Below are 24,892 nucleotides of genomic sequence, written 5' to 3'. Positions count from 1 at the left end.
GTAGTTCGAGTTGGGTTTGACGGCAGGTGAACAGGCTGGCTGTATGGGCGTTTTCGTGGTTTTATTCATATATAACTTGCAAACGAACCAATTCACCTTCGAATGTCCAGAGAGTCCTCCATGAAGACATCCCTGCCCCTAATTAGATAGCCCTTGCTTTGCCGTAATTAAATAAACCAAACCAATAATCCGTCAAATTCTAGTGACATAATCAATTCCGTTATTCCGGATCATATTTTACTTTAAAGTGAACAACTGTCGGATACATAAATATACTACAATGTTAATAAATTTGTTCACCAGTTTTATATTGTTTTGGCTCTTCATGAGTGTAGAAATGCAGTAAATTTGATTTCGATACTTTGAGAGAATATTTTCTAGGCAATGGATACCATGTTCTCACCAAAAGGGTCAATAATTTTATTGGATTTAGAGGCATAGGATTCTTTGTTCTATCTCACGTTACATGTCATCTTGGATGAACTCAATAACATTTTGATTTGGTAACTTGGGTAACCCTGCATAAATACAAACCCAAATATGAGTTCTTGCCATAATTTGCTATCTTCAGATGTATGTGACTGCACTTAATATTCTGTTTGATGCTAAACCCAGCAAAACGAAAGCAGGACATGAACCGGTGCAGATCGTCACAAATTATGCATTCAACCTGACAGGTGTATAGGCGTGTCATAAATATACGTTTGAATGCCAGCTAAATAAACTCCATATTATTATGGAGTCACCACAGACTGTACAATCTCCTATTCAAATGTAGAACTCAAGATTCTATGAGGATTTCTCCATATATAGGTCCTTCATCTCAGTACTAAGCAGTCGGAAATGCAACCACACGCAGCAAGCTGCTTGTTTCTAAATTTTCGGCAAGGCCATATAGATACAGCTTAGAATATTTTTTGTGATGTCTGTAAGAACGTATGTATTTTATGTATGAACTATTCGTTTTATTTTTCTTCTTTAAAACATACTTTTTCTATGCATATTATAAATTTTGGACATTTTAAAGTTTATTACAAGTTTTTAGTAATTTTATCACAGTCCTCTTAAATATTAAATTTTTCAAGTTTCAATCTAAAATAGTTTTACACTTCCGTTTTTAGGAGAAAATTAATTACTAAATTTATATATATAATACCAGTTATATTAATTTATATATATAATACCAATTATTTTGAAAAAAAATTAACAATTATTATTAATGTCGCACAAAACGGTGCAAAATTAGTTAAATTATCACAATTATCACGAAAGACATGAATTGGAAATGTTAAGTTAAAACTGCTGTTCAAAAGTCTTTCTGTTGCAGAATTTTCATCTACTTTTTAATAGAATTTTCATCTACTTTTTAAAACTGCGTGAAATTTAAAGTATATTATTTTACTTCTGCTTAAATTTTTATTCAACTGATTTTGAATTATATTCTTTTTGTAATTTCTATTAGTAAATTTACCATTGAAGTAACATATTAATTCTATTTAATTTATTTCTTTTTTGGTTATATATATTGCACATACGTAGACTTCCTCTAATAGATGCTATACAGAAAGAAACATTTTAAAAATTGTGAAAATAAATAAGTCACCTTGTAAGAGTTTTCCAGCTCTTTGAAATTACCTTTGGCTTATTTAGTTGAGGAATATATGTAATTAGTTTGAATTTAATGAAACGTGTTGATTTGAAAATCTGACAGCATCGAAGAATTCCACTTTAAAATATATTCTTCGAATGTCTTCATAATATATAACATTGACAGCATAAAGCCGCTTTTAATAAGACTGTGAATAATATAAATATGAAAATAAATGCAAATAACGGAAGCAAATAGAATATTGGAAATAATATAAATATGCAAATAAGCTATTTGATTTTATTTTTGCCTTGAAAGTTGTTCTTAGAGAGTGTAAAAATGCATTTTAATAGTGTCTTTTATTGCTGAAAATAGCTGCTTGCTCTTTAAATGTAAAATCTTTGGACTAAAAGAATTTCTCGATGTATGCATAAGAACAATGTGACGCTTCAAAGAAAGCTGAAATGATATTCCGAAATTGCTTTATAGTACTGTCAAAAATGAATTCTTTGATTTAATTATTTTTGAATTGCAGACATTTATATTTGTAATGAGACTGATAAGAGAATTCTGAGTTTTCCTTGAATTTGTAAAATATTATTTGTTTCATTCAGCTTCTAAAAATTATATTAAATTTCGCAAATATTCTTATAGAACATTTTAGTAAGTGTTTCAAAAATCTCAAATTTTAGTATAAAATCTTTTGCAGTTTAAGCAGAGCTGCTTTTCAAAATAGTTGTTTAGGAAACAAATGATTTTATGTTTTATCGAGGCTTCCTACTTCGCAATTAAAACCTTTTTGTTGTTACTTTTGGCCAGCAATTTTAATAAGTATTTCTAACCTTTTAGTCTAGATATAATATTAAATCTTTTCATGTAATGGCGACGCGCTGGTGGCTGAAGACTGATGGCTTAGAGTTGTATGGGCTAGTTACTGGGCTTTTTCTTAGTATTCCCTATATGTAACGTGAATATAAGCTAGTTTTCCTTAGAAGTTCCTTCACGAAGGCATATATCTTTGTAGACCGAGAGGCCTCGTGTGTTTCCATAATCAAACGAATAACATTAAACAGTAACTTCAGTTAACGGCCTCATATCTGTTACATATTAAGTCGTTAGTCGAAGAAATGTTTGAAATGTCGATAAACTAGAGTTTATGTTTGGCCAGAAAGCCAGAGTTATTTATTGGCGCTTTATCGCCAATCCAGTCTCTTCTTTAGCTAATTAGAACCTCCTAAAGAGGAACAGATCTAAATAAACTATTAATATTTATTGTTTAATGTGGTTTTTACTGGTTACAAACTAAAGGGATACAGCTTATAGCAGAACCTATTCTGATAATAATGCAGCAAAACTCATTGAGTTACCGAGATAGTTAAGAAACGTCACTATCTCATACTCTAACACACTTTATAACATACCGGTTTATGTGAATACGCAAAGCCTCGAGGGCTTAAGGGGAGGGATGCCTTCGTGGAGAACTTTGCTAAGGAAAACTCAGATAAGGAAAACTGAATGGTATTCACGTTACACGTGAGGAAAACCAAGAAAGCCACTCCGTTCGCCGGATTCAAACCTCGGACCGAACTACCCGTGCTCAGCGACTTTACCGCTCCGCTGCTGATGGGCTTTACAAAATACTCAAATACTCTCACCGCTCAACTACATTCTTGGTCAGCTTTTACTACACACTTTCTGTGGACAAAATACTCCTGATTTCGCAAATGTCGCTATATGTAATACTTAAGCTCAGCTACGTTCTTCCACAGTTAAAAGCAATAACTGTTCAGAGGAGGATTTATATAAAATAGGAAGAGCTTGCATTATTTCATATTTCATCTACTTTAACTGAGCTAAACTGAGTACCTTTTAAACGGATGGAATGTAGCAAAATCAAACGTAAATGAAAATTTCACTATTAATTAAACTTCACAGCTTTATCAGCTTAGTCAGTACAGTAAAATATCCATAACTCACGTATCACTCTTAATTTTCTGCTCGCAAGTAAGTTCTGTATCGAAAGCGTTGTTTATTCCTACATTCCTCATTCCCTAAATTATGTAATGATGAAAATTACACTTTCGCATACTTGTTTTTTTTGGGGGGGAGCAGGGATCAAGCAAAATATGTATACCTTAACTTCACTGCCTTGTCTTTGGATTATAAGACTGGCTACAGGCTACATAGTAATTCTTTGCACTTAGCTCGTAGCTCCCTGGTCGCATTATTAGCGTCGTTTTTGTACGTTATTTCTTTGAAAGTTGTAATAACTTTATTTCTGTTGAATTTAAAAATTGAGTTTTATCAGTTTTTAATTTGAGTATAAAAAGGAGTGAGGGTAGACGTCAAAGTGGAATGTGATGAGAGCGAGATTTACGAAACATTTGTAAAATGTTTTTTCTTTTTTTAGCCTAAAAGGGAATAACAAATATTATTTTTGCCTCGAAATGGAAATTTATGTTGAATCGCTATAAACGGCATATCGCTTTTCAAATTTTGTCCACCAAATATCATCTCCCTGTACTATATTTAAAGAAACTAAATAATGAAGAATCTGCTTGAATGTATGCCTGTTTCTCGCATTGTGAAAAAACAAATGTCTGAAAATTGTAAAACTGCGAAAACACAACATCAAATTTTGAAAAACATAATCTTCCACATAAATAGGTACACATGGAAACCCGAATTTTGAGTTTCGAATTTGTTTTATTATCTATTTTATATTTTGCAAACGAATCTTTTATTAACAAATTCAAGGATTTCAAAGCGAGCAGTGGCAACATTAACATTTTTATCTCCATGGCGCGAGACTGTCTATCGGAAATTCCACAGATATGCTGTTTTTAAATATGTTTTTGATTTTGTTGTTGAATCGAATTTTATGTGGCGTAAGCGCTAAGAAGGGGATATTTAAGAACACAAACCATTAATAATAATAAGACAAAAAATTTTTAAAGCCATCTTAGTAAGAAAGCTTAACACTGATGTGATAAAGGAAAGACGGAAAAAACGTATGGCAACACTTAACGCTGCATCGGGAATTCTAAATGCTATGCTGCTTTTAAATTTTGTAATTTTCCTGTTGAATTGTATATGGCGTAAGTGAGAACGAAATGATGCTTAATAATAAAGCAAAAAAGACGAAAAAGGGTTAGTAAGAGTGAGTGTAACAGTAGATTCTAAACTTCGAGCTCAGCGAGAGGGTAAAAAATATTAACAAACCCTTTTGTGTGACCGTTAAAATCTGAAACCTTTCAAATTTTTTTATTTCTTATGTATACAAATTTTCATGGGATTTAAAAAAAATGAAACCCCTGTAGCCTCTTTGAAGTACATTTTTATAGGGAATAAACCCAGGTCAAGAACCACCGATGTTTCAACTAGAGTGGCATTAGAAAATGCCCGCATATGGTATGATTCATTTCATGGTGTAACACAGAATACGAAAACATGTAGATATTGACAAACTTAAAGCAAATTTGATTACGTTTTAACTGTCATCAGTTAATGAACTAAAACTGCAGTATCTCCCAAAAATGTACACGTACCTTAACAATTAATAATTCACTTAATTTTATTCCTCTCAAGTGTAGCTGATTTGAATCAAAGTATGAAATTAGACTAGCTGCGTGCTGGAATTTTGAAAATGCAGTTAATATGCGCATGTAATTAGAAAGGAGTTCAGATCCACATAGATAGCTTACCATTATCAGAATAAGAAGTAATTTTGAATCGGGTGAACTATTTAGAACGTTCACCAAAATGATATGGAGATTACCGACATCAGTGAACTCCTAAGGGCATGAAAACTGATGGAAAAAATATCCCCTGAATTGAAGGAAATCTGTGAGCAAGTAAGTTGTGGGAAAGGAATTTTTAAATCATGCTTCTGTGTTATTCTGAAGTGTTGTCATTTGAAAATTTAATTTCTAAGAATAATTCACATGCACAGTGAAGTTAATCTGGACGAAAAGTGTAGTTTTGCTAGAAAAATTAGCAAGATGTGAAGACAGCGCACACACCTTCCAAGGAAAAGTATTTGGAGTTATTGGATTAGATTTAAAAATGAACACAGAAAAGCAAATTATTAATTTTTGTAGATCTATTGAAGCTCTGAAGATAAATGGCATGTTAATAAATTCTGATTTTATGATCATTTAAAGCGGGCATGCAATTTCGGGATATCCTGTATAACTGACATGTAAGTGTCTAAGAAAATTATGTTGATTAATTATGTTCTTATGAGCTGCCTTAACGTCTTCTTCAAGTATATAACAAATATGGTCATAAATGGCGCATTTGCTTACTTAGTTTCTTAAACGCGCGTTTGGATATTCTTCTTTAACACAACCCGTAAGACGAATGTCAAAATGACAAGTAGTAGAGTCACCCTTTTGCTATCACCTCTTCTCTTCTTCTATCGCCTCCTCCACAAGCACAAAATGAAAAATCACCCGGATTTGCTTCTGAAAAAGAGTCCAGATTGAATAAAAATCGACCTTCTCGCTTCCCTGCCCCTCAGCGTCACTTCGCCAGCATCTTGGAAGGAATGTATTCTTTGGACTCGAGAGATGTAGGGTGGGATTTTCACTCCCCTCGTGGTCCTTCGTACCCGAAGAACGGCAGTCACGCGACGGTCCACGCGGCTTGACGATTTATTGGACGACATGACAGCAGCTACTAAGATATCCGGGATTATAAAAATTGTGGCAGAGATCGAAGCTCATTAAGGAGACGACCATTCTCAAACGGAGGGTTAATTAAAGAGAGAATACAAACTCCGAAGCCGACATCTTGACAGATATTGCTTCAGGACTTTCGTGGACAAATAGACTGATGCGTTTTGGATCGCTGTCGATACAATTAACTCACTTATGTCGAAAACTACTGTAAATATAGTGCTTTCTTTCAGACAAAGAGATAATTTTGTCTCAATCTCAAGCAATTTAGCTGTGCGGCGTCTTTTAATTGTGATATTTATTTTGCTCTCTTAAGCGTACAGAGTTTTACTTTTGATGAGATAAATTTAATTATTCTTAGTTTTACTTTAGTGCGATTAATTCAATACATTCTCTTTATTGAATGCGTTTAAGTATTCTGTACTTGTGTATGAATTTTTTTTTTACAAGAGTATAATCTGCATTTTGGTCATTTATTTTATATTTACGGACATACAAAGGAATAATCTTATACGTATTTTAAGCATAGAACTTTACTTTGGCTTTATGTTGTCTCCAGACGCACAAGTCTTACTTGGAAATACTGGTTTTTCCATAGTTTTTAGAATAATATTATCCATTCTGATTTCATTTTTAAAAAAGGGGCCAAATTATGCGTTGGAAAAGGCTTCAAGAGCCAGAATGTTTGGATGTTAATGAAAAGTACATTATTTAAACGTTTTTAACTATTACTAAAATAATAAATGCTTGCAATGTAAATTGAATAAAAATATGAATTTTTTAAAAAAACGTTTTTAATGTAAATAACATTTAAGTGCCTCAAAATTTCACAAAATATGCACGAACGAATTATTTAGCATTAACAATTAGGAATCGAAATTCAGACACTTTTGTTACTTAGGCAAAAGTAATTTTATGCAGCCGTCAAAGTGACTGAAACCGTTTTCCTCTTTTTTAATTGAAAACTATCAGTCGGGTGCTCTTAAGCATTCCACGGAAGGCAACAAGTACTGAAACACTAGTTTTGTCAAAGTAACGGAAAATTTCAAATAAAAGCTGACACGACCAAAAACTAAAAAGACCTAACCATTTTCTGATTTTGTTCCTTTCAATATAAGTTAGCGGCAGAAATAAGATGTAGCAGCTGGAGCCACATTTCCCAGTACTATACTCCTAAACTTTGAAATTTGCCGATATTTATCTGACAAGTAGTTTCTGCTGTAACGTGTATTGAAAGTCGATTTTCCGAGGAGAAGGTCTTTAAAGGAACATCAAAGACGAAATCAAAAGTACTGTAAAGTCAATATCTGTACATTCGCTGACGTACGAATTCAGATTCTTATATAAATGGTGGGAAACATTTCGTTGAGAATTTATACATAAATAACGAGTTCGCGATCTTGGAAAAAATAACGTTAATAGAAAATTTATATCAAGATTATTATGTTCCCTGTGTCTTTCTTTATTGGTGAGTTGTGTGAACGGAAATTTATTTGGAATGCACCCTTCGTTTTGTCATAATTTAAAGGAACTGTGTTTTTATAACACTCGCTGACAGATTTAGTTCCTCTTACGGTAAATGCGATATATTATGTTTCAAAATGAGATACAGAAACGAAATCTTTGTGATCATTTTCCACGTGAATTTAGATCTTTCAGGGTTTAACCATTATTAGATTATTTTCTACGAAGTCAAGTTTAATCATCTAATGGTTGGAAAGTACATCGTATAAAATTATTTTGAAAACGTAAACATTTATACGAATAGTTAAATCATCCTTAAAGTATTAAATAAATACAAATCAGCAATATATACATGAGATAAAAGGAAAAAATATAATTCTTGAAGAATTAGTTTGGAGTTTAGAATGTTAGAGGAAAGTGCCCATTGGACTGAAGCTTCAGATTAAGCAAGAAAAATTGTATTATATAAAGAAAACACCTATGTCTGATGTCGATAGATTGCCTGAAATATCAAATTAAAAAAGAAACCAAAAGGTTGACAAAGATAATGATATTCTGGTAAAAAACATCTACTGTACACAGAGATTTTCTTTAAACGTGAAAATACGTTAATAATTGTCCGTTGCGAGTTGCGCAAGATTTTAGGAATTGAAAGTAAAAACTGAGTTTGAAAGTAAGTTTTTTTATAGAACTAATAAAGAAACCATTGCTTAATATATTTTCTATCTTTATTATGTGCATATTGCAATTATTTTTAATCTTATCCTTTATGTACAGATAATCTTCAATTATCATCTACATATAATTCCTTGCTGTAAAACAGTTTTTCCTTAAGCTTGCAGAACTATAATAGCTCTAGATTTAGTAGTTCCTAGTGAGTTCAACAGAATTTAAATTTAACGTAAAAACCTTTCGGTCCATTAACCTTAGGTGATTAAATTGGAATATCGTTCTTTCTTTAAATGTGCTTAAACGTGGATTGTGATTACGTGCATGATTGCGATTTTTATTTGTATTAAATTGCATAATTTTTGTTGTTATTGCAAATGCTAGCAGTAAGATAAAAAATAACACTTTAAAGCGTTAAAGAAAAATTAAGAAAACTCTGGTGTCTGAAAGTCGTGTATACGTTTGCAAATTTTTTATAGATGATAAGGGATATTTATAGATATATCTAAATATAGATATATGTGTGCTTAAGAATTTTGGAGAAGAAGGCACCTATTACACTTTTTAGTTATGGCTGAGATGTAGCTCCCACGCGAATCGGATGCGTGATAGAAGAAAATACTTGCAGACTTTGAATACGTTAGAGATAACACAATATATAACTTTATTTTTTTTGAAGAATAATTTCTTAGGATAGACAATTTTGTTTGCTTCCCATCTTTATAGGTGCGAGAAGAACTCCATAGTTTTATATAAAACACATTATATTTTTAAATGATAGATGAAAGTTGCAGAGTGTTAAACAGATGCTAGTTAGACGAGGGAAGGCAGAAAAACAGACTGCGTAAAAAGAAGCTGGGGGTGTTTATGAGCTCGTCTTCTTTGTTTCCGTTTTAAATGGTGATTGGATGAAAACCCACAACATTGTAGATCACTGCAGAAGAATTTAATCACTTGAGTCAAGCAGTACAGATTGTTTGAAGAGGATGTAGGAAAAAAAATAGGGAATTGAAAAGGCTATTGCGAATTAAGTTAGTAGTTTTCTTTAATATTTTATATCATATATCTTACACACACAGATATATATATATCCTTAGCTTTCATTTTAATTTTCTTTAACTTTCTAAGTTCTTTCCTAAAGTCTGATGAATTAATTAACCTAAAGACTTTGACTCGTATAATTTAATTCAACGTAAATAGGTTTTTGATATAATGTATTTATTAAATCTGCAATATAATAAATATTAAATGAGCTTAATAATAATTTAAATAATTCTAAACTGTCTTTAATTATTGAGAGCTGTCTTTATTTAAGAAACAACTAATGTATATACTATATGAGTAGCACACGAAAAAAGGGTTTTCAGGTTTTATTACATTTATTATTATTTTATGACATCAGTTATAAAGGTAATGGTAAAAATGTGGAAAGCTTTATGAACACAGTTTTGATACTTTAATAGGAAAGACTTTCTCAAATAATGTTTAATGGTAATTTTTTATCTGATGCATATGTACAAGGGATAAAAGCAATGATCAAAATATTCAATTTGCTTAAATAAATTCCTGAAAGGAAAAAAAAAACTCATTAGAAAAATATTTTATATTTTTTTAACCAAATTTAGCGAAGATACGCTTCAAAAATATTTTCATGAGCTTAAAATGACAAGTTGACTGATTCAGAGATGAATTCTATTAAGCTTAAGAACAAAGAGATAATTTTTGAAACGTGTGCAGCTTTTTTGTGGGATTCTAAATTTGTTCTCGAATGTATTAAATAAATAATTTTGAAGATCAATAATAATATAGGAAAAGTAAAACTAACCTTTTTCCGTCTTCACGGTGGGTTGGTGATAGAAAGATTCTGAAAAATGAATTCATTAATCCAGTCTAAAAATTAGAAGTTTACAAAGAATTTAAATGACAGGAGATTAATTGCTAATACAGTATGAAGGGTTCATTTCTACTTCTGTTCATTACTGAATCTACTGTTTGTCTAGTTTATTTTAGTGTTCAGTTCACTTCAGTTCGTAAGGGATGAAAATTGCGGAGATGCTGGCTCAACAGCGACAATAATGCACGCATAAAAATCGACTAATGAAATAATATAAAACTAGCTTTAATAAGTTTAGTAAGCTTTAGTTAGTTTTAGTAAGTGACTAAAACTAAATAAACCTTGTCTTCGCGAAGTTTGCGCGTAAAGTTAGAGATTTATTATTTTTTAATTAATTAACGCATCGTGATTGATTGACTAGCATATTGCATTCATATAGAAATAAACTTTTACCCTTAAAGTTCTCTCCTTTCAATGAAAAAGCTGTTTTCATAACAGTCTGAATCTTATTTTAAGTAAATTTACATATGGAAATCGTTTCCCGACAAAATATTTAGAAATTAAAATATAAAGCCATATTTTTTTACCTTAACATATAAATCCCTATATCTGTACTTATCGTAAAGGTTTTATACTCTTCAGAAAAATAAACACTGCCGTTTTCCAGAATTTATATTTAATGCGTTCGGAGCTTAAGACAGCTTACTGCTAAAAAAACAGTCATTATATTTTGCTACACAAGCACGTTCACAGTATATTCTTTATTTTGGACATAAAAGTATTTGACTAATCTGTTTTCCACTCTTAATAAGAATTTTTGTTAGGATGTCGTCATTACTTCAAGAGTAGACATCTAAACTAGAGGGAAAGCTTTTATTACATTTTATGTTTTAACAAAATACAGCGATATTTATGCATGTTGATTTAGAAGCAAGTTCTATTCGTTTCAAAATTAGAAATTCCTCAAGTTTTACGGTATTATGAGGTTGATTCTGATGCAAATTTTATGCAACACGTGTGCTGAAGCTCATAAAGTAGTTGCCTCTCATTTCTGAGAACCATATTTTGTATGGAGTGGACATGTTTCCGCTTACGGAAAGATGTAGATTAAAACGCTCCAGCATATCTCTAATTTCGCATTGCTTTCCTGGACATACATCAACTTACATTTCCCTAGCAACTATTATGACATTAATGTCTTTTTAAATTCATAAGAAATTATTTCGTTGAGAAACACAGCCTTATGTACTTAAAAAAATGAATGCAGAAGATCTCAGAACTTAATAATTATGCTAACAAAGAATGATTTGATAATTTTAGCAATCTATTTTTACTGCCATTTTGACTCATTATCAAATAAAAATATTAACGAGGTAAGCATCATATGGGAGAAGAATAATAATACGTATTAAACTGGTTGTAATTAATTGCTCAAATGACTACATGTTTTGTGTTTATGAAGTTATAAATAAATATTGTTACAACGTTCTATTTTATGAATGATTTTCTTAGTATAGTGTATTCATAAGTTTTAAAATAGGTGATGAAAGCTTTTTCACATTATTAAATTTTCTCAAATTATTATGACATCTTGTACCCGTACTTAATATTGTTAAGTGCGTACGGATTGAATGCACTCAGACCCGATGATAGCTTGATAAAATTTACTTTCCTTAGAGAAACACTGCAATTCTAGAACTTTTCACAAAGTTACTCGTACAGCTTATAAAGCATTTCTCCCACCTTCTTAGCATGCCTTAGTGGTGTAGTGGTCGGCATTCTCGACGCGTATTAGAGAGGCCCGTGGTTCGAGCTGCGGCGAGGGCATTGCTCATTTTTCATGTCTCCTGCTTCCAAACACCTAATGTCTCTACAAGCTCTTTTCAGTTTGACAGAGCACAATTAGTAGTTACCAATTCAAACTTAAATAGTAGGTAGGCAATAAAAAATGCTTGAAATGAGTAAACTCGCAGAGTGATCTCTCGAGATTCTCAACTACCGTTCACGAAGAAATATCCAGTACCTTCGATTTCTCGAAATTGCTTGAAGGCATATACAATTACAGTTACATAGGGCCGCATACAATTACAGTTACATAGGAATTGAACCAGCTACAATTATATAGATACAGGATTAAAATGTCGAGAAATGGTCGCCACTTTGGAGACTTTTGGCGATTTCTTGCCAAATTTGGTTATAAAAATGTGTCGTCAAATCTATTGTCAACTTGGCGCTATGTCACTGATTTGATTAGATAGCCATTTACCTCTATTTTAAATGGAAAACACTATAACATTATTTTGCTGACAGTGCTTCGCATTTATGGGGCCTTTCATGTGACATTATACAAGGGATACTACAATTTACATATAATTCGACTAAAATTATATAATTTACATATAATTCGACTAAAATTATATATATAATTTGTAACAATATTAACCATTTTCAGGTGATAAAAATGAAAACAGAATAAGCACGAAAATTATTAAATTTGTTAAGAGCATCTCTGATGTCAGCCTCATTTATTAACAACTTAAATAATTAACAAAGTAAGGTGCCTGTGGTTGGCCAAGCGAATGTAGATCACAGATCAGTAGAATTAGCCAAAAAATACAGTCGTAAAAGGGTATATATTTAAGTAAAACCGTCTCGATTTCAAGAATGATCTTATCTATATTAGCTTGGTAGAGAGTGCTGTTTAAAGTGTATGCCAGTCTAAGTTTGCTGGTTTAATTAATTTCACATTTTAGATCGGATTTTTCTCTTCAGGCTACACTGAACATCAACTGAAAATTATCGGTATTCAGTTTCCCTCAACATGTTTTTTTTTCATTATTTTTCTCAAAAATAATTTTAACAGGCGTCAATATTCCAGAAAAGTGTCTTCGATGTAGACATCTTGCTAAAGTAAACAACCCTGGCTTCCATATTCTAGATACAGTCGTAATGAGACAATCGAACAAAGAAAGCTGGTTATGTAGATTAAAGCCATTCAGTTTACCAACTCATTTTTAAACTTCATTTTCTAAATCAGAGTAGAATAGAGCAAAAGCACATGCTTAGTCTAATTTTCTTTGGCAATCCAATTTACCTTTAAAGCGGCTTTCCAAATACAAATTTCTGAATATGATAAAATCAGCATGCGAATTCCTTGAAATAATATATTAAATGAACATGGAAGAAAGTTTGTTGCTGAGGCCAGCATCGATAAAGCTGGATCGATATTGATGACAAAGATCATAGCAAAGTAAAGCAAACCAATTTTCTGTATCGTCTTCGAAAAGTCCCAAAAACGCTGAATCGTAGATGTTAGAAACTTCCACCCCTCCCCTTCTGAGTCACATCGTCAGCGACAGCAGCGAAAGTATGAGCTGAAAGAAGAAAATCCACCTTAATCCTATTCTATTCAGCGATCGCTTCCTCAGCGTATATCACCTAATAATAGAACGTAATGACCGAAGCTTATAAATCGCCATTACGCCATTTCCTTAGAGACAATGCATTCTAATCTCGATTGCATTCTAAAACAAAATAATTGCCTCGCTTTCGACCGTTACCAAGCCATAATGCATTACTTTGCTTTAAAGGTATAATCATTAAAATATATAAAAATGTTAAAATTATATGGGTTCTAGCTAAATTCACTAAAATGTAAATAAAAAATTAAAACTTTTAGTCATCATAATAGTCTTCCTGACGATAGCAAACTGTATGCAAAATTATGTGACTAAAGCTAAAATAACGAAGCTGCTGACAATAGCAAATTTTAAACCAAAACTATCGAAGTAAAATTTAAGTGAATTGAAAATAATTATTCTTATATATGTCATTTCTGTGTATCAGTTTCATTAGTCTCTAAAATTTTATCAATATTTTTATGAATCTCGCATGCTTGTACTCCATGATTTTATTTGCATTCACATATGAATAATATGATATTCTGATATCTAATAGAATATTATGATAACTAAAAAATTAGTTTTTTCTTTTTATATGTAGAACTAAAGCTGTGTGATTTAGAAAGATTTTATTTATTTTATTTATAGTTTGATAGTCGATAGAATGGGAAAAAATTTCAAAGAAAAAAGTCATTAACTCAGGACATAGACAAATTATTTCTTCCAATCAACAAAGTATGCGTGTGATGTAATTTTTAAAAGACCTTCAGCTATGCCCAGAAGTATAAATTGACGCTCAATTTATTTAACTTCTTGTCTCACTTTAAAATCTCATTTTATCATCACCTGCAGTTAGACATCTGCTAACAGTGATAGATTTGATTCCAAATTCATCATTGTTAGCAACATACATACAACGCTAAAAATCGATCAGTTTTAGAAAAACTACCAATTTGGAAATTAATTTAAAAATACAAAAATAAAATCTCCATTTCAAACTTTTTAAAAAATTATCTTAAAATGTAAAAAATTAAATCCTGCGATGAATAATCTGATCATTAACCATTAACAAGGGTGCATGAGAAACAATAAAGCACTAAATTTTAAAAATATTTCTATAGCAAATTTTGAAACCATTATTGCGAGTATTGTATTGTCATCGCAAACAAGTGTATGTAAAAGATTTCAAAAAATTCAGATAAATAAAGAGGTGTCAAAAACCTAAAAATAAATAAATAAATAAATAAACCAGACGTACGAAGGAAAAACCGTATAATAATAAATAAATGCAGTACATGGCGAAGTATTTTCGTGCGGTTTATAGTTAATTTAAGGTAAGCATCTGCCAGCCAATTATCTTATATTATTATCACTAATTTTATAACAATATTTAATTCAATATTCTTAACTTGAATTAAAATTCGACTGAAAGCAAAGCTAATAAGACTATTTGACATTCAATTATTAATTTCTCACAATCATCATAATAATTCTAAAACATTTACACTAGTTAATTCTCATCAATATATAGTAGTTAGGAAGCTACACTAATTAGCTTGATGAAGTTGCAGACAAAAATAATATGGTAATAAACCTTTATTAATAATATAATTTATAATTTATTTATTTATTTATTTATTAATCTAATAAACCTTTATTAAAATTTCTGCGTAATTGTATCGCAAAAAAAATCTAAAAGGCTTCAGATTTGAACGGTCATCTCAAATTTGTTAAGTTTTGTAGCTTATCAGTCTGATATTACACTCCCTCTTACTAGCCCCATTTTTATGTCTGTTTAATTTTATTATTAAGCATAATTTTCTTCACACTTGCGCCATATACAGTTCAACAGCACAATTATACGATGCAGGTGTAATGCAGCTCAATAGCGATGCAGCTTTAATGCAGTGTTGGCAATGCCCCGATGCAGTGTTGGCAAAATATTTATTTTTCGTTTTTATCAATCTTTTCGTTTTTATCATATCAATGTTACGTTTTCTTACTAAGATGGCTTTGAAAAGCCTTTTTTTGGTCAAGTCATTAGGTTTTTTTGAAAGCAGGCGAGATGAAAAATGAGCAATGACCTCGCCGGGGCTCGAACCAAGAACCTCTTGAATACGCGCCGAATGTGCTGACCTCTACACCACGGAGGCATGCCAAGATGGCAGGAGAAATACCTTATACATTATTTACATTTCGTGATGTTAATTATCATGTTTTTCCGCTTACGCCACACAAAATTATATTCAGCAGGAAAATCGCAAAATGTTTAAAAACAGCATATCTTTAGAATTTCCGATAGACAGTCTTGCACGCTGAAGATAAAAATGTCTTTCCGTACAGTGTTTCCACTGCTCGCTTTGAAATCGTTGAGTTTGTTAATCAAAAATTAGTTAAAAATTGGCAAAAAATTAAATAGGTAATAAAACAAATTCAAAATTAGTGTTTTCAAGTGCCAGTTTTCTGGTGGAGGACTACGTTATTCAAAGTTTGATGGATCAAGGTACCATTTTTTTCACTGTGAGTAACATGCATACATTCATGCAGCTTCTTCATTACTTAATTTATTTAAATATAATACAGAACGATATTATATGGTGGCAAGAATTTGAGTGATATGCCCTTTATAGTGATTCGAAACAAAATGCCGCTTGGAAACCAATACCTCATTCGGGCTAATGTCCTTTTTGGGTTAATAAAAGCGAGGAAGATTAGTAATGAAACTCGTAAAAAGTTTCTTCACGTCCCCGAGCGGATTGGAGTCGAAGCTCAGTCATTTGCGAGGTTATTATGTCGAAAAATTTCGGAAGTTTCTAAGAAATACAAACTGAGGGCCAAATTTATACAACCAAGCGCTCCACCTCCGTCGTAATACATTCCAGCTTCTGGTGTTTTCACCGCAATATCAAAGGCTCGATAAAGTTGGTCTGAGATACAATGAGGCTGCCGTAACCTACATTGTCTTACTTATTTGTGCTAATTTTTACATCAAACGCCTTATTTGTTATTAGATATTACAAGGGCATTTTCTTCAAGAATTACCCTGTCTGCCTAAAAAGGAGAATCAAAAAGGCTTAAGATTAAGTATTACAGAAAATGAAAAATGAAAACGTAAATGATCAAATAAATTTTCAAGAGGTGTATAATTTCATTTAAATGATGAGAGAAGACAAAGGAGATTAAGAACAATTCTATTCTTAAATCATTTTTTTTTCAACAAATTTAGTAAATACTATCAAAATAGGACTAATAAAAAGTAAAATCTTCACGATGCAAACAATGCTATAGAATAATTGTTTTGAAGAATGCAGAACTTCGTAGAAAGAATGAAGAAGGATAACTGTTTTATAATTGTAGTACTGCATTCTGTTCAACGAAAAGAGTAATATGCTACGCCTTTAAACAAATGCAAAGTGGTTTTATTCTTTAATTTTATTAATAAATGCAAATTTTACATTTTGTTCTACAAGAGTAAAACAATTAAAAAATTTTAACTGTATAATACCCTTAAACACATCTCAAAATCAAGTGCAAAATTAAGCAAAATTCGACAGTAGGCTTGAAAATTCCATCAATTTAGAAGAAGTCATATACGAAGTTCTTTTTCTTCGAACGACTAAAACGTTCTTCAGCAGACTACAGCAGACTACTTTTGCTCCTGGAGGGATAGAGATTTCATTCTATTTTTTCCCATTTAAGAAGAATAACTTCCTGTTTGACTGCCGCAAAACTGTTTTCTATAAATGTGATGTAAACAAAAATAATCTTTGACATATTTTATGAAATCATTTCTGACATAAAATTACATAAACAAAACCATAAATTCCATCCTATTCATTTCATATACACTCTTTTTGTGCGCAGGGCAAGAAAATAGCTTGAATTTAATCATGTATCTTCTATTAATCATATAGCCTCTAGTCTCATTTAATACCGATATTTCAAATTCTAATGTATTAGATTATTTTGAGCATTAAATCATTTCTAATCTGTTACCCTATACAGTATTAGATATATACATCTACAGTTCCTTAATAATTGCCAATGATGTTTCTGAACATTCTTAAAATAATCAATGAAAATTCCATTCCGAGCTTCATCAATCACTCTAATTGTAAAATAATTTTCAAAAGTTGACAGATATCGATGAAAATTTCGATAATATCGGCATTTTCATAAATCTTTCTCATTAAAATGCAATTAGTTTATTACAAATATTAAATCTGTAAAATGGTTTCGATTATGAGTATGTACTTCGGCAAAGATGCATAATTTTTATGATTATTGAGACTACTTGACGAGTCTTTGAAAAGATACAAGATAAAAATGCATGAAATTGAAAAAGGTGTTCAATAGTAAGTAAAAATATTCGGAAGTCTATGGAAGCCCGAATATTTGTTCAATCCACGATAATAGTTACTTTAGTTTGAAGGAAATATAGACAAACTGTTTAAAAAATATTTGAATAAACATTATACTGTTATAAAAGTTACTTAAATGTTCAAATATTAACCAAATAAATATGCATGTAATTGCAAAACAAAATTTCAGTGTAAAACTGCATGTTTATTGTTAGCTCTGGGTTTCATAATCATTTATTTAGAGTATAAAACAACTTCTCGTAGATATTTGTGACAATACTTACAAAATCTGATAAAAGGTTTTTCACATATGTTACCAGCAATGAAAAAAAGTACACATTCTGTACAATGTCAAGACAATATATAGAATGCCAGTTGATTTCGAGCAAATAATGAAACACTTGCATTATTTAAATATTATATATAATTTTCCTAGCTACCATATGTGATGTCTAGGCATTGGATAGAATGACAAATAGTATTTAGGCAAGTATTAAAAAGAGAGTCACTGATAAGGCTTTTAATGAACAGATATGAAGGAGAACTCGATAGCAATAACGCCATCTTTAACAGGATAAATTAGTTTATTTTTGCTTTTCAATAACTTTTCGTCATAGAGATAGCAGCCAATAAGCCCGTAGTTTCTTCCTAATAGTTAGTTTTGTCTTTTTCCTCACTAACTTCTGGTAAGTAGGTTTGGTTAGGCTAACACTGTTTTCCATAGCATTGGCTCAGATAGTTTATCGTAGAAACGTCGTTGCATGTCAACAGGTCATGAATTCTTCTCGGACACTATACCTTGCTGTTTCCTTTTACGTAGCAGAGTATGGGGAGAAGCAATATATAGGGTGGTTATAATTAAAGTTTCACTTTGAAATGGTCCTAAAAGGAAAACTACTAGACCAAATGTTATCAAACTTGGTAGTCATGTAAAGGAGGTCATGGAAATTTATTTTACGCGAAAAAATTTTCAAAACCTCACTACCACGGGGGACATGGCGCTGTATGCAATATTCTTAAACGAAATAAGGGTCGAAATCTAACTTAACCTTTTGTTACACGGGTTTCATATGTTGTACACCCTTAAGAAACATTGACCTAAACAAAACTGCTATTTAAAGGCCATAAAAGTCGAGTGCGCCATCCGTGTAAGTTAGAAATCCGTCCGTGAAAACCACAAATTACAGATTGGGAGATCGCAAATCTCTCGCTAAAGTGTGCGCATTCCGGAAATCGGTTTCTTACAAATCGCTTATGTAATCTACCCAATTTCATTGCACTCTACTAAAGTCACCGTTTGGTATAATATGACAGCTAGTTTCATAATTGAACCATTTTTATTTGAAGAGCAGTCGACAGCTCAACCTGTTACATGCTTAGCGTCAATGTTAAGACGTTTCGTGATACCTGCACAGCAGCAAAGTGGCATTTTAGACACTACGATTTTTATGCAAGACGGGGTCCCACCGCACATTGGTACATGTTTCACACAGTTATTTAGGCAGCAGTTCACAAATGAACGGATTATAGGCCGACACCTTCCCACTTCGTGGTCACTCCGGTCACCAGACCTCAACCCCTGTGACGTTTGGCTATGGGTTTATCTCAAAAGCACTGTTTATGCTAAACAATGTGACGGAATTGAAAGATGCGATACAAAGACATGTACTTTGCTGTTGAGAATGCAGTAATACGATTTAATTTGCTTTCGAAAAACGGCGGACGCCACATTGAACAGGCTTTGTAACAGGTTTCAGAAACGATTAAGCGCATTATAAATCAATGTCTTCATGTCTTATTTCGTTTAATAATATTGCATATAGCGTCATTTCCCCACTGGTGGTGAGTTTTTAACCTTTTTTTTTTCGCGGAAAATAAATTCCCACGAGCTCTGTTACATGATTACCAAATTATATTGCATTTGATATAGTAGTTTTCCTTTTCTGATCATTTCACATTGGAACTTTAATTCAAACCACCCTGTATTTTGCCACTTCCGAAAAAAGACTGAATGTAAACAGTCAATTTATCATCTGACTCGATCGTTATCATCTGACTCGATCATCACATGCCTTGCCATGTGAAATTTGAAACACGATTAGAGGGCAGTATTTTATGCTTTGTTTATCTTTTTGCATTGCATAGAATGTATAGAAAATGTGTGAAATATTAATTGTTTCATACTTTGACATACAATTATCGGCATCCTACTTGGTGCGCCCTTAATCTTTTGAAGACGGGATGGCCATTATAGTGGCCATAGAGTCCTCTCTTTGAAAAGACGGGGTTGTCCACTTTAGTGGCCATGTCTTTTTCCCCCATTTTGCAAGCTGAAAAGTGGAGTGAAATGTCAAATTTGACGTCCCTAGGGTTTTAACCACTTATCTCTTTCAAAGGTCTTCTTTTTGAGACATAGATGCACTCCTCTGAGAATCCATTAAACTACACACAAGAATCTTTGTTGCAAATAGGAGGTGATTTCTTAAAGGGGGTAAAGCATTCGGTTCAAGATTTCCCAACCTTTGGTAGCTTTTACTGCTACCAAAGCCCCGGCCTCAAAAGGTTAAAGTAACGGGACAATGTCTTAAAAATAAGAGAAATGTTTATAACCTTTCAGATATATTTATCTCTTCTAACTAATCGTCAGATTAATCTATACAATTTTTGCAAACTTTCTTCAGATAATCGAAAGAGTGGTTTTAGGGATTGGTACTGACCGTTCAGAAAATAGTGTAATATTTGATTTAATATCCAAGACGTTTTCAAATCTCTGTTTTTTCATAGCCATCTTTATGCTTCGGAAAATGCAAACAATTAAGCAGGCGATAAGTCTGTCGGAAGAATGGTGCGTGATTTATTATTTCAAATGAATTCTTAGTAAGTCATCAGTAGTCTTTAGAGGTCATTGTCGTACAGACAATGCTGTATGGGTCCTAGCATCATCCTGTAAAAGAAACCTTTTCCCAGAAAAAGGATTCTTCCTAAATTACCTCATTCCGGTTCTTAATCGTAAAAGCACCTTGTTGTAAAATACTGATTAACTGATCGATTTTTCAAGGACACATTCATTAAGAAAAAGTCTTTCGTAATCCAAAAATGCAATCAGCATCACCTTAACCTTTGATTTCGACATACGTAGTTTTTTTCTTAGGTATGTGAGAAGAAGGTGTTTTTCACTGTGCAGCACTTAGTCTTTTATGTTTCTGAACCGTATCGTAAGCACCAGGTCTCATCACATCTAAAGCTATAAGACATTTTAAAAAATGTGTTATAGCTTTCTTCGTTTATTATCCTAAGCATGACTGGAAACTTCTGAGGTGTTACACGGCTATTTTACCAAAGAAAGCGGTACATTTACAGCCGTAAGACTGTTACACAGAAGTTTAAAAAAAAATAAACTGCCGAAAGATAGCGCTGTATGCTGGCGCCTGGTAATTTTGGATTTTGAATGAAACATGTTTAATCTGTTTCTTGGTATTTTCGGGGTACTGGAATGCTTCAAATCAGTCTCTGCTGCAGTTCGTCAGACTGGTTTCCTTGGATTTTGCTCAATAATTCCAGAGACAGTTGCGACATTTTCTGGAGTAACTGCAGTTTTCCTGCGACCAAAACTCCTTACTAGACCATCTGAAACGCTACCTTTTCTTTGGACATTTAGCGAAGAGCTTGTGATGGTTTTTACCATCAGGTCCTTTGGGATCATTCAGTCGTATTTGAAAACTACGCCCTGTTGTCATAGAACTGTGATCTAACCTCTGGTAGACCAGCACCAGAAACAATGGAATGCATGATTTCACCTCTCCCTTCTATACTCTAACCTCCTTTCACATTTCAACGGTGGAGCTAATCGCTCTTACCAAGCACCAAGGATGGGTTAGTTTTGGAGTACCTAGAGTTTTCACTGTCTACCTTCACATCAGAAGAGTCAGAATGAGCGGAAGCAGGAGGAAACAGAAAAGAGGGGAGCAAAAGAAGAAAGGGAGAAGCCAACATGGCTAAGGAGAAATAAGAAAAAATGAAACAAGTCTCAGAAGAGGACAGAAAAGTAATCGTGAAAATTCAAGACCTTATAAAAAGAGGGAAATAAGAATTCTTGGTATTGCGCATCAATTATAACATGAGGCAGGTGAAGAAGTTGAGAGGAGGGCGGTACCCGAATCCACATAGCTGTGAAAAGGGAGGCGAGAAGGCGATGACTAAATCGATTCGACTAAGTCATCAATAGCCTTTAGAGGCCACATTTCGATCACACATTCAAGTGCGTCTATGTATACTATACGTATAGGGAGCCCAGCATACTACGTCATCTGGAGCGCTATTTATACGTAGCACGTATTGTACAGCGACATTTGATAGCAAGCTTTTATATCTATTATTTGGAAACTTCTGTATAACAATCTTATAGTTTTGAATATAAATATGCCCCTTGTTGTATTCTTTGTCCATTCTTTGTCCATTTTCAAGATTTTTAACTCTTAAATCAGAAATTCCTTTGCTGGACATCCTACATGTTCCACGCCTTTTCTTTTGAATAATTTTATTTTCATGACGGACCACACATTTTGACCTCATACTGATTAATCAAGTAAAGGTAGCAATCGAAAAGTACAAAACAAGAACAAGTACATTTTATTCGATATCTTCCACTGACTGCTTAATTTTTAAAAGGTATGTGTTATTTCGCTGTATGCCGTTGTCACAGAGTCTCATACTCTGCCGCCCAGTTTTTGATGGTTATTTTAAACAATATTTAAAAGTAAACTCTAATTAAAGGGCGAAGGAAATACAATGAAGAAAAGTAGTGTCACTTCTTCGAAGAAACTTCAGTACTTGTGTCGTGAACGCCTAAAATCTGAATAAATGTATTGCTGTTTATAGTTCTCTGTAAAGCTATGTTTTGGGTATACGTGTCATAAAAATAGGATTATTTGAAATTTCAAATAACAAGGCTCACTAATCTTTAGTAGTATTTTCACTAAACTATAATATTGATCCTTCAGTTGGGAACTCAAATTACTAAATATAAGCTTTTTACACTTTACTTTGAGTAGCTGTACATACATTTGAAGGTAAGCCTTTTTTCATTTTGTTGAAATTTCGCATAAGTTTGACTTCGTACGTGTAGGGAAATTTTAAAATTTCATGTGATAAATTTAAAAGAAATGTGTAATTTTATCACTTACAGAAATTTGTAGAAATTTGTAGAATTTGTAAAAAGAAATGTGCAATTTTATCATTTACATTCATCAATATAAAAAAATTTGCAAACTGAAAAAATTGTTTTCACATTGCTTCACGTTTCCATCCTCCACAAATCCGTAATCTCTAAGTGGATGAATATATGACTCAAAATACGTTTCTAAGTTATTTGCATATTTGTCATCATTACTTAACAAACTCATATTGAATTCTTGCGGAACACTAGAATTTCAAATACACATATATTCAACAACATTTTCAAATGCTGTGAAATAGCCTGCACAAAGCGCCATCAGTCGTAAACATTCAAAATAAGTCAGCACTATAGTAAATTTTCTTTTCACCTGAAATGTTCCGCCAAAATAAAAGAAGACTACAAAACTATGTCATCAGCATAGTAGACGGACAGCAAACAGAACGACAGCTTTCTTTGTATTCTCTGAAGAATAAACATTTTGATCGCTCTCTGAAATCTGAAACTCGCTTCTGGTAAAGTAAATATCTCATTAAATTTAAAGGTACGCTGAAGCTTGCGTAGTACACAAATAAGAAACGAGAGGCTTCGCTAAGCTTAATTGCAACACGAAACTAAATCCTTATTATGCGAACCATTCGCTTACTTGCGAGAAAGTACGCATTGTTATTATTTTTTTAATTTTCGTGTTGAACTTTATTTTCGAAAACGAACATAGGTTTCAGTGCTCAATGTTTACAATGAGCTTAAGCTAATCTTCAATTTTAGGATGGAAAATAGATTTTTGTTTTTTTTTTCTTTTTCTGTCGAAGAAAGCGACATAATATTGCTTTAGTTCTACGTTTCGCTACGTAGAATTTTGAGATATATTTTTCATGTTAAGCTTTCTAAAAGAGTTTTGTAGCTTACTTTATTTATATAATGCAAACAGAAAATTTATTTCTGAGATTATTATCTATAATAATTTGAATATTTTACTTTATATTATTGTGTTTTATCGTATATTATCACAACATATTAAAATTTTTGTAACTTTAGCATGAAATATTTTTGAGTAGATCGTCCTGCAACAAAGCATTGTTTCATGTGTTTAAAAAAACTGTAGAAATCGGTATCTGTTTTTATATCGAGGTTACATGAAATATAATATTTAATTCTTTAAAGATACTGATTTTTAATCGAAAATTTTAGAATCCTTTAGATTTCTGTTATGAATAGTTCGTTTATTAATTGCTTTCATATGCTTGCCTTGTAAAATTTAGTTACACAAGCTTAAGTCATTCTAATTTGAAATTCTTTATTACGTAACAATTAAAAAAATTATAGTTCTAATAAGAAACGAAAATCTGAGAGGTATCAGATTTTAAACTATGTTCAAAGAGGCGTTTTTTTTAACATTTTGTGTGTTACCTTTAGTTATTAAATATCATGCTATTCTCACTTAAACCATAAAATTCAGTTCACAAGTAATATCGCAAAATAATTTTAAATTGAGCATATCTTTAGAATTTCCGATGCACAGTTCCGCGGTGGAGATAAAAAGGTTTTTTTTCCCTGTAGAATGTGGCTATTGTTCGCTTTGAAATCTTTGAGTTTGTTAATCAAAAATTCGTTAAAGGTTTACAAAATATGAAATCGATCATAAAACAAATACCAAATTTCAGTTCTGGGCTTCCCAGATGCCCATATTTGCTGTAGGACTACATCATTCAAGAGTGGATGG

General features: G+C 32.1%; 1 long non-coding RNA gene across 1 annotated transcript in view; it reads left to right on the top strand.

The window, feature by feature from the left end:
• Positions 1-780: 780 nt before the first annotated feature.
• Positions 781-24,892, top strand: part of LOC146996240 (uncharacterized) — a 506,022-nt gene continuing 481,910 nt past the window's right edge. Inside the window, exon 1 of the long non-coding RNA XR_015042146.1 lies at positions 781-936. This is a non-coding gene — a long non-coding RNA (uncharacterized LOC146996240). The remainder of the gene's footprint in view (positions 937-24,892) is intronic.

The sequence above is a fragment of the Stegodyphus dumicola genome, chromosome 7 (assembly GCF_044657685.1).
Source record: "Stegodyphus dumicola isolate Sdum_Otavi_A_Nest chromosome 7, ASM4465768v1".
Classification (NCBI taxonomy): Eukaryota; Metazoa; Arthropoda; class Arachnida; order Araneae; family Eresidae; genus Stegodyphus; species Stegodyphus dumicola.
The sequence above is the reverse complement of the archived record's forward strand: the minus strand, read 5'-3'. Positions and strand labels throughout refer to the sequence as shown.